We start from the raw sequence: 12,553 nt of genomic DNA, 5'->3' as shown, positions 1-12,553 counted from the left end.
GAAGCTTACCACATATAGTCAGTCATTCTCCAGTTTACTTAATCAACCCCCCACCCCACAATGAATTTACCTCATATATACATACACTCCCTTATAAACTTAGGGACCCTCGTGAATTTAATAAATTACTTACCTGTGATATCATCTCTCTTGCTATATAAAATAGAGTTTATATTACAGCAATTTACTATAGTAGAACTCTTAACTTGGTAAACATGATTTCCCACAGAACTTGATAAACATGATTAGCTTAAAACTGTCGGCGTGGAGGAGATACTTGTACAAGGAAGGGCCACCTCTGATGGAACCTAAGGGCTCTAAGTCGGGCTGGGTTAAGTTGGGTTGAGGCCAACCTTAGTCCAAACCCTAGGTTTTAAACTCCCAACTCTAATTTTAATAATTAGCTCGAAACCTTTCTTCATTTCATGAAACTACTTGGGTTTAACTCCATGAGAAACAACTAACGAGTAGCCCTTCAGCCTCATTTAAGGGCAACTTTGTTTGGTCATTTGGTGGCCCTCCATAGAAGTGCCGAGAGCTCTGGTGGACCTCACTTCATTCATCCTTGATTTTCCATTAATGTATATTACATATATAAAAAAAAATCTAATTACTCAAATAATTCTGATTGTAGCAAAATGGGTAGGCTTTGAGGATGAAAAGACAAAAATGCCCTTCTGAAGATCATCCTTTGTAATGGTTAGTTTGTCTTTTTTCAATATTATTACTTTTTTCTTCTTTTGCGGGGGAGGGTGTGGGCTTGGTTTATCCAAGCAAGATGTGCCCCAATCGCCACAGTGACCATGGTATCCTCACAAGTAGTTTGAACTTTGAACAGATTTTTTTTTTGTTCCACACAAGTACAAGAAAGAGGCAAAAACTCTACTATGTGGAATCAAACAAAAAAGAATGTCAAAGGATGCAACAAAGTTGGAGTGGTTTTACATATCATTGATATCAACCAAGTTTCTTGGATTTTTCTGTTTGGATTCAACTTTGAACCAAAAGAAATCCGGGGATTTGTGAGGCCTAAGCCCCAGGGATGTATTAAGCAGGGTGGAAACTGTAGTGGGAGTAGAAAGTTTCTAAATTCCACCTTTTGGATTCAACTTTGGAAACTAACATATGAAGCTTTAGGTCGAGATTCTTGGAGAGACTAATAATCTTGAGTTCTATGGAATTGGATTGGCATTAGAATTTTCAATTGCATTCCAAATTCCACATTAATGGTCCAAAAGAAAATGGGCTTGTTTACATGGTCCATTTCCACTACATAATTAAAGAGAATCTTCATATTCTTTTGATTGATAGTAATAAAAAGGAAGCCACTAGGCGTCTAGCCCCACTAATTAGAGACTATTATTATATTAATGAATTGATATGTGATATCTTGAGTTAAGATATTGTCTTATTAACAAGATTACATCATCATTCACATTCGCAAGATGGATAAATTTTTCATTACGTCTCTGTTGGTAAGGTGATTAATTCTTTTCAAGAGATCGACATTGTCAGACACAACATGAATATGATGGATAGATTACTCTTAGGGTATGTTCTTTTTTTGGACTTTGAAAGGGGGAAAGTTGGTTAATGGGATTTTGATTTTCATTGACCAAGAATCCGTGTTCTTTTTTCAGATTTATGTGAAAATCAGAGAAAGTCTATTTTCCTGGGTATCACTTACCCGGGAGGGTGAATAACTTTCTCACCTTAGGGGAAAATTGTCAACACTTGAGTGGAATAAAAATAATCTCTTTTAATAATGGATTTTTATGGATAAAATGATCATTACCTTATTTACACAGAAAATAAAAGAATATGGGTAAATGCACTTATTCAGGTAAATCTTTCCTGAGAAACACTTAACTGGATAAATAACTTACCGAAAATTGAACGAAGACTTAAAATCAATATAACAAGAGTGGAAACATTGGAATGAAGGATAGTAATACACGATTCTAAAGGGTGTAGAAAATGGTAGATTGGCAGTTGGAACGTAGGAAAAATTATTATTTATCAAAATTTATGGGTGGATTTTGATCGGTCAAATTTTTCCCTTTATTTGTTCATTAACAGTAGTACGTACACTTGAACGTGATGCCGCTCACTTCCCTAATGGGGTGGTTCGACATTTGTCATATTGCAGCGTGGCGGATAGTTGTTGTCACGTGTAAATGTATAGCCACCAATAGGAAGAGATTTTAGAATTCAGCAATGCTGAATGAAATGGCATCTCTATATGGAAATGAGGGAGAGCCCCACAGGCCAGAGCCTTCCTCATGTCACACATGATACCTATGTATGTGGAGATGAGACAGTTTGGTTGTCAGTGGCCTTGCATTCAGCACTGGCTCCATGATTAGGGATTGGATTTAGAAGTTAAAACTGAAATATCAATGTGATTTGAGGAGGGCCCGACAAATCAATTGATCAAATTCTTTCTTGAAAACTAAAAGAGATTTCTCTTGAGACAAAAAAAAAAAAAAAAACTAATTCCATGGATTTGAGGGTTGGAATTGGGATCCTTTGTTACATCACTATCTCATGCGAAGAAACTCCTCTTTGTTGTTCCATTTTAGCTCTGATTTGGCTTAGCTGTGTGGCCACTAGAAACCCCGGTTATTATTATTATAAAAAGAAAGAAAAATAATAACACTGTAGATGAGCTCATTTTAAAGACGTGAATCCATCTTAGTATTTCATCAATTGTAGAAATATGCTACAATTTCATATTGGAAGGAAAATTTATGGATCTATGAATATATAATATGACATAAAAATTGAACACTACCTTCAACTTAACAGCTTAACCTATTAGATTGTTGCAAATCAATAGTACAAAATCAAGATGGGACCTTTTGAGTGGTGGTAAGTCCTTCTGTTAGTTGAATTTTTCAATGAACAATGAATACAATTGGGAGCACTGTTATCCAGTTAGGGATATTAATGGACCAGTTTTGGGTTAGACCCTATTCAAATCAAAATCAATTTAGATGGATTGAATGAATCAATAAGACATATTAAATTGGACCAGTTCAGACTTAATGATCCAAAGTATTTATTGAATTGGATTGAACCTGATCCATCTGTAATGGATTTCTATTGAATTGGGCGGATTGAACCAATATTTGGTCTATTGATAGAAGATAAGAAGACAGGTGTCATTGGACCAAGTTTGGGTTGCTGGAACCAATCTAAATTAAAGGTAATTTGAACAGATTGAACAGTCCAACCATGGAATTGGACTAGTTCAAAATGGTCTACAGTATTCATCAGATTGGCTGGACCTGATCCACCAGTATGAATTTATATTACACCAGGACCAAATCTGATCCAATTAACATTCCTAGCGGAAACACTTGCAGACCAATCCAATTAACATTCCTCTCAATCTCCCAAACCCATTAAACCAGTCCCGACCTGTCCCACCCATTAAACCCCTTGACCTTGAACAAAGGTTTTCTACTAAAAAAAATCTCTTAATGCTTATAGTGTGACTTGAACCTGGATCAATTGATATTAATAATAACACCAAGTCACTTAACACTACTTTAAGCCACTAAACCATCTCACCTTTTGTATTATTTAATGAAATAAAATAGATTTTATTAACTTTTATGTTCATCAAAACAATCAATACATGTATATGATTAATAATTTCAAGTAAAAATAAAAAAAAATAATATTTAAAATTAGCATTTGATAACTAAATGAAATAAACAATCTATTAAATCCAAATTTACATCACATAGAATAATTATCTTTGTACTTAAAATTTATAAATTTGTGCATGATATATAATATAATAGGTTCATATTTATGCATCCCGGGTATTGGGTATTAGATACCATAAATTCAAAATCCAAACCCGTCCCAAACCCTATAAGGTTTTGATAAATGAGTCCTATTAGGATCGAGACAGGTTAAATACCCGAAAATTCCCACAAAATTGTCATCCCTAATTAGGATTTAAGATTACACCTTATACGAAGAGGGTTATATTAATAACTTTAAAGTTGGAATTGAAATTGGAATGGTTTATTCTCTTCCACGTCTTGTTTGGTTCATATTGGAATTGGAATGGAAATCAGAATTAACTGGAATTAGATTATAGTCATTCCCTCAATTGAAGGAATGCCATTCCACAAGGCTCATTCCCATTCAGCCCAACCAAACAATTGGAATCAGGAATAGATCATTCCGATCCAATTCCGGATCTCTATTCCCGCAAACCAGACGGACCCTCTTACTACATCAACTTTAATCAGAAAATAAAGAAGCATGAACAGTAGACCAGCCAATCAGGTTTTACAGTTCAAATGAATAGAAAAGATGGGATTTTCTGGTTGATGGAATAAGAAACAGCCTATCTATCTAAGACGGATTGACCAGCTTTTAACAGTTTTCTTTCTTTCTTTCTTTCTTCTTTTATTTTAAATAGAGGAATCAAACTATTCATGAGTAAAGAACCTATCAAACAGAGAGGGATTTGAATTCAAAGGCTGTTGGAACGGGCTTTGCCCTGACCGAAGCCGGACTCTTCAAATAGGAGGAGAACAACTTTTGGAATTTACATGGCGATGGCGATGGCTCGGCTGAGAGCTTTGTCTACTAATCAACACTTTCAGATAGGAAAGCTTTGGAGTTAGGGCCACCACAGAATTGGGGACACTGTGGTTCTCTGTCACTTTGAACGAGAACCTCGTTGTTTCATGTCAAGCATCAACTGATCACAGAAAGTTTCAGAAGTTTATGATAGAGAATGACCAACCTACATAGAGATCTGCTGCTGTCAATCCATGAACACAAAGACAAAGAAGAGAAGCAAGAACAATGATATGAAAGAATGCTCTGAAAATCAATATATAAATGTTGAAGATCATACTATAAGAAAGAAAAGAAACTAAGTATAATGAAAAGTGATGAAAAAAAGAGGCAATAATAATAAACCCACAAAGCAGCAGCAGTAGCTGCAGAAGGCAGAAGAGGTGCTACCAACTTTCAGACCTGCTACTTCTTTTTCATGAATCTCATCCCTATACATTTCCCGCAACCTACTCTTTCTCTTCTCTCTACCAATTTATTCACAACTCAAACATCCATAACAATTCAAATAAATATGGAGGGAATTTCTCTTCCCTCTCTTCTTGACTTCTTGTCGTTCTGTTCTCTTTTTTATTTCTTTTCCCTGTCTCTTCTTTGCCAATAAATGAGCCGCCCAATACAGAGCACGTATTGCTGGAACCCATGGATCATTGCACCAAAATTTCTGCTTCTATTCCTTGCTCCTCGGTCTTCCTCTGGCTTGATGAGGATTGAGGATTGTCTAGAGAGATATAACAAGAGACGACAGAAAAGAACTAAAAGAAGAGGAAGAAGCTATGGCAGCTAAGATAACTGAAAAGTCTGTAATATTTGTTTCTTTTTGTCTAACTGAGAGGTGGAAGGAAGAAAAAAGGAATCAATAGTAGGGAGGAGGTGGCGGAGATGCGTATGGAATCCCAATAACTGGTGGCAATGGGCCGTCATACACAGGTGCTGGTGGTGGTGGCGGAGAAATGTGAACCGGCGGTGGTGGTGGTGATGGTGATGGGGGTGGCAAGTAATGGACTGGTGGTGGGGAGTACTCGGGAGGTGGTGGCGGCGGTGGTGGTGGAGGTGAATTGGGTGGTGGGGAAGCATATTGATGAGCCGGTGGAGGTGGCGAATGTGGTGGAGGAGGTGGTGAATGATGGGGTGGAGGTGGTGAATGATGTGGTGGTGGAGGTGAACTATAAATTGGTGGTGGTGGAGGTGAACTATAAATTGGTGGTGGCGGAGGAGGAGAACTAGGTGGAGGCGGCGGGGGAGACCTAACATGGTAAACTGGAGGTGGTGGAGGTGGTGGTGGTGGTGATGGTGATGGAGGAGGAGGCGAGGGTGGTGGTGGTGATGGAGGAGGAGGTGAGGGTGGTGGTGGTGATGGGGGAGGAGGTGAGGGTGGTGGTGGTGATGGAGGAGGAGGTGAGGGTGGTGGTGGTGGTGGGGGAGAAGGTGGGGGTGGCGGAGGAGAGTAAATAGGTGGTGGTGGGGGAGAAGGTGGCGGTGGAGAAGGAGGTGGTGGCGGAGGAGAGTAAACAGGTGGTGGGGGTGGAGAAGGTGGTGGCGGTGAAGGAGGTGGGGGCGGAGGAGAGTAAACAGGTGGTGGTGGGGGTGGCAGTGGCGGCGCGTAAACTGGAGGTGGAGAAGGGAATGGGATGGGAGGTGAAGGTGGTGGCGGAGAAGGCAGAGACGGAATGAAAGGAGGACATCTGAAAGCACTACAATCCACACGATGAGACAAGAACGACTTACATACCCTTGCCTGCCTCTGCGTCGGCCTCCTACGCAGACAATTCCTACGATCGTCAACGCCCGTGATATTCAAGCAAACTGGTGGTTCACCGGTGAAGAAATTATACGAATAAGTGAAGTTCTGCAAATTCGGAAGTAAACAGATACTACTGGGTATATTCCCAGAGAGCATGTTGTGAGCCACATTGACCTGCTCCAAGCTCACCATCCCCCCAATAGAATCCGGCAACGGCCCCATTAACTGATTGAAGCTAATATCTAACACCGTCAGATTCTTCAACAAACCAATCTCCTTGGGCACGCATGAGCGGAATCCATTGTTCATCAAAATAATCTCGTTCAGAGTCTTTGACATGTTGCCCAAGCTGGCTGGAACACATCCATGAAACTTATTGTTCGCTAGAACAATCACAGAAACCGGCGAGTTCCCAAAATTATCCGGTAGGTTAAAGGCAAATCTATTGTGGTTGATGAAAATGGCATCCAAATCCTTGTCAAAGAGCTCCCTAGGGACCTTACCTTCGAACTCATTGAACCGAATATCAAGATACTTGAGCGAAGGCAACCGGAGAACAACCTCCGGGAACTTCCCGGCAAACCGATTGTTACTAAGATCCAACTCATACAACAATGTGAGATTCACCAACTTATGAGGCACAGTGCCACAGAACCGGTTGGAGTTGATATGAAACAATGCGATGTCAACAAGCAACCCTATCTCCTCAGGGAGGTAGCCGGCAATATCGCCATGGTTGAGATCAATGCCAGCGACGGTCCTGATAGAGCGATCATCGAGCGCATTAGCGCAAAAGACGCCGGTGTAGTTACATACATCAAATCCGACCCAGTTACCAGTCAGATTCAGAGGATCAGAGATCATGGCCTTTTTCCATGCTTGTAACGCAATGTAGGCATTCCTTAATCTAGGATTTTCAAAGACCAACGAAGGATCGAGTTTCACATAATGCTCCCCTCTGTCGTAGAACTCGTCTCTGTAGTACAAGAGCTGCCTTTGCCTAATATATCTAGCTTCGATGTCTGTGAGACCGCCATTGTTAGAAATCTGGATTTGCTTTGAAGAGGCAGATTGAACAAATGAAGAAGCAAAGAAGATGAAAGTAAGGTAGACAAGCAACTCCTTCATCTCACCACATTGAGCATTTGGTGATCCTTCTAAATCACAATTTCTTTGAATCACATTCCCACCCAATCCAACAAGTTAGAGCTTTTAGGCTTGCATTTGGCATTCCTTATTTTAAGCACTTGTCTCCTTTTTACAATTAAAAACTCAGTTTTCATAGGAACATTTTAACCCTAAAAAAGGAGATGAGTCCTTGAAATAAGGAATGCCAAATACAACTATTAGACCAGATTCTTCATTTCTTCTACTTTTTCTACTCTTATTGTCTTCTCTCTCTCCCCTATATATTCATATATTGTTTTTTTTTTTCTTTTTTTTTTTGTTATGGGTTTCTTTGAATCACATTTTCACCCAATCCAACAAATTAGAGCTTTTAGGCTTGCATTTGGCAATTCTTATTTTAAGGATTTATCTCATTTTCACAATTAAAAACTAAGCGTTTATACGGACATTTTAACCTTAAAAAGGAGATAAGTCCTTAAAATAAGAAATGCCAAATGCGACCTTAAACTATTAAACTGAATTCTTTCTTTCTTCTTTCTTTTTTACTCTCTTATCTTCTCTCTCATTCCTATATATTTGTATATTGTTTTCTTTCTCTTTTTCTTTATTCTGAGTTTCTTTGGATCACATTCCCACCCAATCCGACAAGTTAGAGCTTTTAGTCTTACATTTGGCATTACTTATTTTAAGGACATATCTTCTCTTTGTCTATCTCTTATATATTCTTATATTGTTTTCTTTATTTTGGGTTTCTTTGAATAGCATTCCCACCCAATTTAACAAGTTAGAGCTTTTAAAATGTCATTTGACATTCCTCCTCCATTTTGTAATTAAAAACTCGTTGTATATAGTGACAATTTAATGTAAAAAAGAAATAAATCCTTAAAATAAGAAATGTCAAATGCAGTCTAAATTATTAAACTAAATTTATTATAATTTGAGAAATGATGGAGGGAGATTTGACCCAACCCCTTGGCCATGCGACACGTGGAACCAATCGAGAGTGACCTGGCAGAAGCGTCAGCTTGGCACGGCAGCGGGCTCACAACCTGAGCTCCGAGAAAAAGAGTCCCGAGCTCCCCCAAAGGGGGAACCTACAACCCGAGCTCCGAGATGAAGAGTCCCGAGCTCCCCAAGGTGGAACCCGAGCTCTCCCTTCGAGGTCCTGAGCCTTACAAGGAGCACAAAAGACAAAACCCGAACTGCCCACCCAGGGGTAGTTCGGGCCACACTTCTATCCGAACTCAAGATCACCTTGCACACCACTTCGGCTCCAAGTAGCCTGACTAACAACCGTACCTGACGCCCAGGAAGCCCGTACACGGAGGCGACGCACCTGAATGATTAGGGGTTCGACACATGACAACTGCCTGCCAACGGCCACCTGCCACCGCCATCTCAGACGTGGCAGAGATGGCCTTGACAAGGAACACTGGAGGTTATGACACCCGAACTAGCAACTGGCAACTGGCAGTGGAGGTTATGACACCCGAACTGGCAACTGGCAGTGGAGGTTATGACACCCGATCTGGCAGAGGAAATGACACCCGATCTAGCGGAGGTAATGATACCCGAACTGGCAGAGTTATGGAAGTAAGTGTACAGGGTGATTATAAAAGACCCCCTTTTCCCAAGGAAGGAGGTAGGTGATTCTTGCGCTTTCTGGTCTTAAAGTTCCTCATTTCCCTTGCCTTCTCAAGAGTACTAACTAGAGCTTCAGAGTGTTCCAACCGGGTTCCTCCTCGGAAGTCTCCATTTTCTTCATTGTTTCAGGCACCTCCGATCTCGTCAGAGGCGAGGTAACCAGCAGCTAGGACCGACCAGATTGCACATCATCATTTGGCGCTGTGTGTGGGAAAACTTCAAAAAGCCTCCCCTAACCTTTAACTCTCTCTCTCTCTCTCAAAGAAACCTTAGCTTCCATGGCTTCCTCCAGCAACAACAGGCACAACGTGGACTTGAATGCTATAGGGGAACACCTTCAGCCCGCCACTGTATGCATCGGATAGTTCACCGTCCCCCTCTCAACGGACAGAATCCCTAGCCTCAATGCACCAAGCATGGTGGCACCTGTGAATGTTCCCCTTCCCCTCCCTATCGAGACAACCTTCGCCGAACCGGCCATTGTCCCTCTGGCGACTAGCCAAAACCAGTTTGATGACTTGATGCAGTGCATGCGGGCAATGCAAGCCCAGATGCAGCAATTCCAGCAACATCAAGAGCAAGTACTGCACCACATTTCTCAGTATCACTATCAATAACAGTTCCCCCAACTGCCTCTGAACCAACCATAGCTCCCACCTCGGCACCCTGCTCCGAATTTGGCCAAGCCCTCCCCTCAGGGCGTGAGCATTCACCGAGGAGGAGCCTCCCAACTCCAGGACCCCTACAAGAGCCAGGCCCCATCCCCGGGCAGGAGGGAAAGACTAATCACCCCCGCCTCGCAGCTCACCGGCGGATCGGGAACCTCCTTGCCAGTCAAGTCAGCACCTCGGCACTCTAAGTTCGAGCTCTCGCTCATAGAGAATCGATTCGGCGTCCTGGTAGCAAACTACCAGCAGTTCGGGCCGATCAACCTCGACAACACCGAGGCAAGTAGTGCCAACACCAGGCCCTCTAAGCAGTAGCGAAGACGCCGGCGAAGTCGCCGAACTACCACCCGCATCCTGCCCGAGCTTCGAGGTAAAGAAGAAACAAGCTCGGACAAGGTAAAAGTGGCCCCAATCATCAGAACTCCTTGTGGTCCCCATGCCCAAGGATTTCAAACTCCCTTCTCTAGACAAGTATGACGGGTCTTTTGACCCCAATGACCATGTCGATGCTTTCCAGTCCCAAATGCACCTGGCAAGGGCCAGTGAGTCTTGTATGTGTGTTGCGTTCACTACAACCTTCAGGGGAATAGCCCGCACTTGGTACAGGAACCTGGCCCCTGGGCCGATAAGAAGCTAGACCCAGTTCGTGCATGTCTTCACTGTGCACTTTGTTACTAGCAAGCGGTGCCCCCGCACCGAGGAGAGCCTCCTTGGAATAGTCCAGAGGGAAGGAGAGTCTATCCGGGGCTATATCAAAAGGTTCAGTGACGCATGCTTGCAGATACCACGCCTAGACCCCGCGGTACAGCTCGCGACAGCCAAGAGGGGCGTGACACACAAGGAGTTCAGGTGGCACATGGTAGTCAACCAGCCTGCGACCGTAGCTGAGTTCCTCAACCTCGCGGACAAATTCATAAGAATAGAGGAGGAGATCAACCAAAGGACTGAAGGCGGGATTGAAAAAAGGAAGAGGGAAGGCGAGCCCTCCAACTCAGATGACAGGAGAAAGAGAGACCCAGCTCGGGGGCCGAAGCCAAGCCAGTCGTTCCGAGCTCCCTTAGCAGGGGTCGGGTGGACTACACGCCCTTAAACGCGAAGCGGGCCGAGATCTTAATGATGATCAAAGACGCCCCGTATGTGAAGTGGTCACCTCGTCTGAAGGAAAACCCGAACGAGAGGAATAAAAACTTGTACTATAGCTTTCATAAGGACCACGGTCATAGCACCGAGCATTGCAATAATCTCCGCGACGAGATAGAGGAGTTTATCTGTCGCGGGTACCTACAAAACTTTGTACAACATAATAATAATAATAATACTAATAAGACAGGTCGGCAGGGAGAGCACAACAGAGATGCTCTCGAGTCCAGCAGCCGACTAGGCGAACCGCAGAAGCAGCCCCTGGAGGAAAGACCAGTTCGGGGAACAATCCATGTGATCATTGGAGGATCAATCGTAGCAGGATGCACCTCGGCAGCAGCTCGAGCATCAACCCGGGAGGCCGCCAGAGAAGAACAAAATCCCCCAAAGCGGCCTAGGACGGAAGACCCCATATTCTTCATCGAAGACGATGCGCGCAGGGTCCACTACCCCCACGACGACGCACTTGTCATAAAGATGAAGATCAACGACTTCAAAGTCTGGCGGGTACTCATTGACTCCGGCAGTTCGACAGACATCCTTTTTAGAGCTGCCTTCAACAAGCTACAGTTCTAAGAGAGTGACTTGAAGCCCGCGAACACCCCGCTGGTCGGTTTCAACGGAGAAGAGGTCAGACCCCTGGGAAAGGTCACAGTACCCGTGGAAGTCGGCACGTGGCCTAGCACGGTAAGACTCAGTCACGATTTCTTGGTGGTCGCGACCCCCTCCCCCTACAATGCCATAGTAGGTCGGCCGATCACCCATGCTTTAAAAGCCGTGGTGTCCACTTACTATTTGGTCATGAAGTTCCCAACAGACTTTGGCATCGGGGTAGTGCGGGGCGACCAGCTCGAGTCCCGCAAGTGCTACTTTGTCGCCCTCAAGGGAAAGGCCAAGGTAACCAGCGACCTATGGAACAGAACGAGGAGCGAGCTGCACCAACTGAGGAAACTGTTCCCATCTCTGTCTCGGCAGAAGACCCCGCCAGATTACTTCAGGTTGGAGCATCCCTGGAAGAACCCCTGCGATCCGAACTGGTATGCTTCTTACTCAGTAACTTAGATGTTTTCGCTTGGTCCACGGCAGAAATGCCCGGCATAGACCCTATGCTCATAACTCCCAAGCTCAATACTGACCCTGTAGTCAGACCCATTAGACAGAAGAAACGCAACTTAGCCCTAGAACGCTGGAGGGTGGTCGATGAGGAGGTCGAGAAGCTCCTCGCAGCAGACTTCATAAGGGAAGTTCATTACCCGAGCTGGGTAGCCAACCCAGTTCTGGTAAAAAAGGCAAACGACAAGTGGCGCATGTGTGTCGACTACACCGACCTGAACCGAGCTTGCCCAAAATATTGCTTCCCCTCCCCAGGATCGACCGCCTAGTGGACGCGACCTAGGGACACGAGTTGCTAAGCTTCCTGGATGCCTACTCGAGCTACAACCAAATCAGGATGGACCCGTTCGACGAGGAAAAAACCACCTTCATAACCGAGTTCGACCTGTATTGCTACAAGGTTATGCCCTTCAGACTGAAAAATGCTGGGGCGACTTTTCAAAGGCTTGTGAATAAGCTGTTTCAGCCCTTAATTGGCACGAAGATAGAATGTTATGTAGACGACATG

At 43.6% G+C, this 12,553-nt stretch overlaps 1 pseudogene across 1 annotated transcript; it reads right to left on the bottom strand.

The window, feature by feature from the left end:
• Positions 1-4,840: 4,840 nt before the first annotated feature.
• Positions 4,841-7,723, bottom strand: LOC104592257 (leucine-rich repeat extensin-like protein 4 pseudogene; annotated as a pseudogene). Its single transcript, XR_016079198.1, has one exon. The product of XR_016079198.1 is annotated as a leucine-rich repeat extensin-like protein 4 pseudogene (transcript).
• Positions 7,724-12,553: the final 4,830 nt, after the last annotated feature.

The sequence above is a fragment of the Nelumbo nucifera genome, chromosome 8 (genome assembly GCF_055504915.1).
Source record: "Nelumbo nucifera cultivar China Antique chromosome 8, China Antique-T2T, whole genome shotgun sequence".
NCBI lineage: Eukaryota > Viridiplantae > Streptophyta > Magnoliopsida > Proteales > Nelumbonaceae > Nelumbo > Nelumbo nucifera.
The sequence above is the reverse complement of the archived record's forward strand: the minus strand, read 5'-3'. Positions and strand labels throughout refer to the sequence as shown.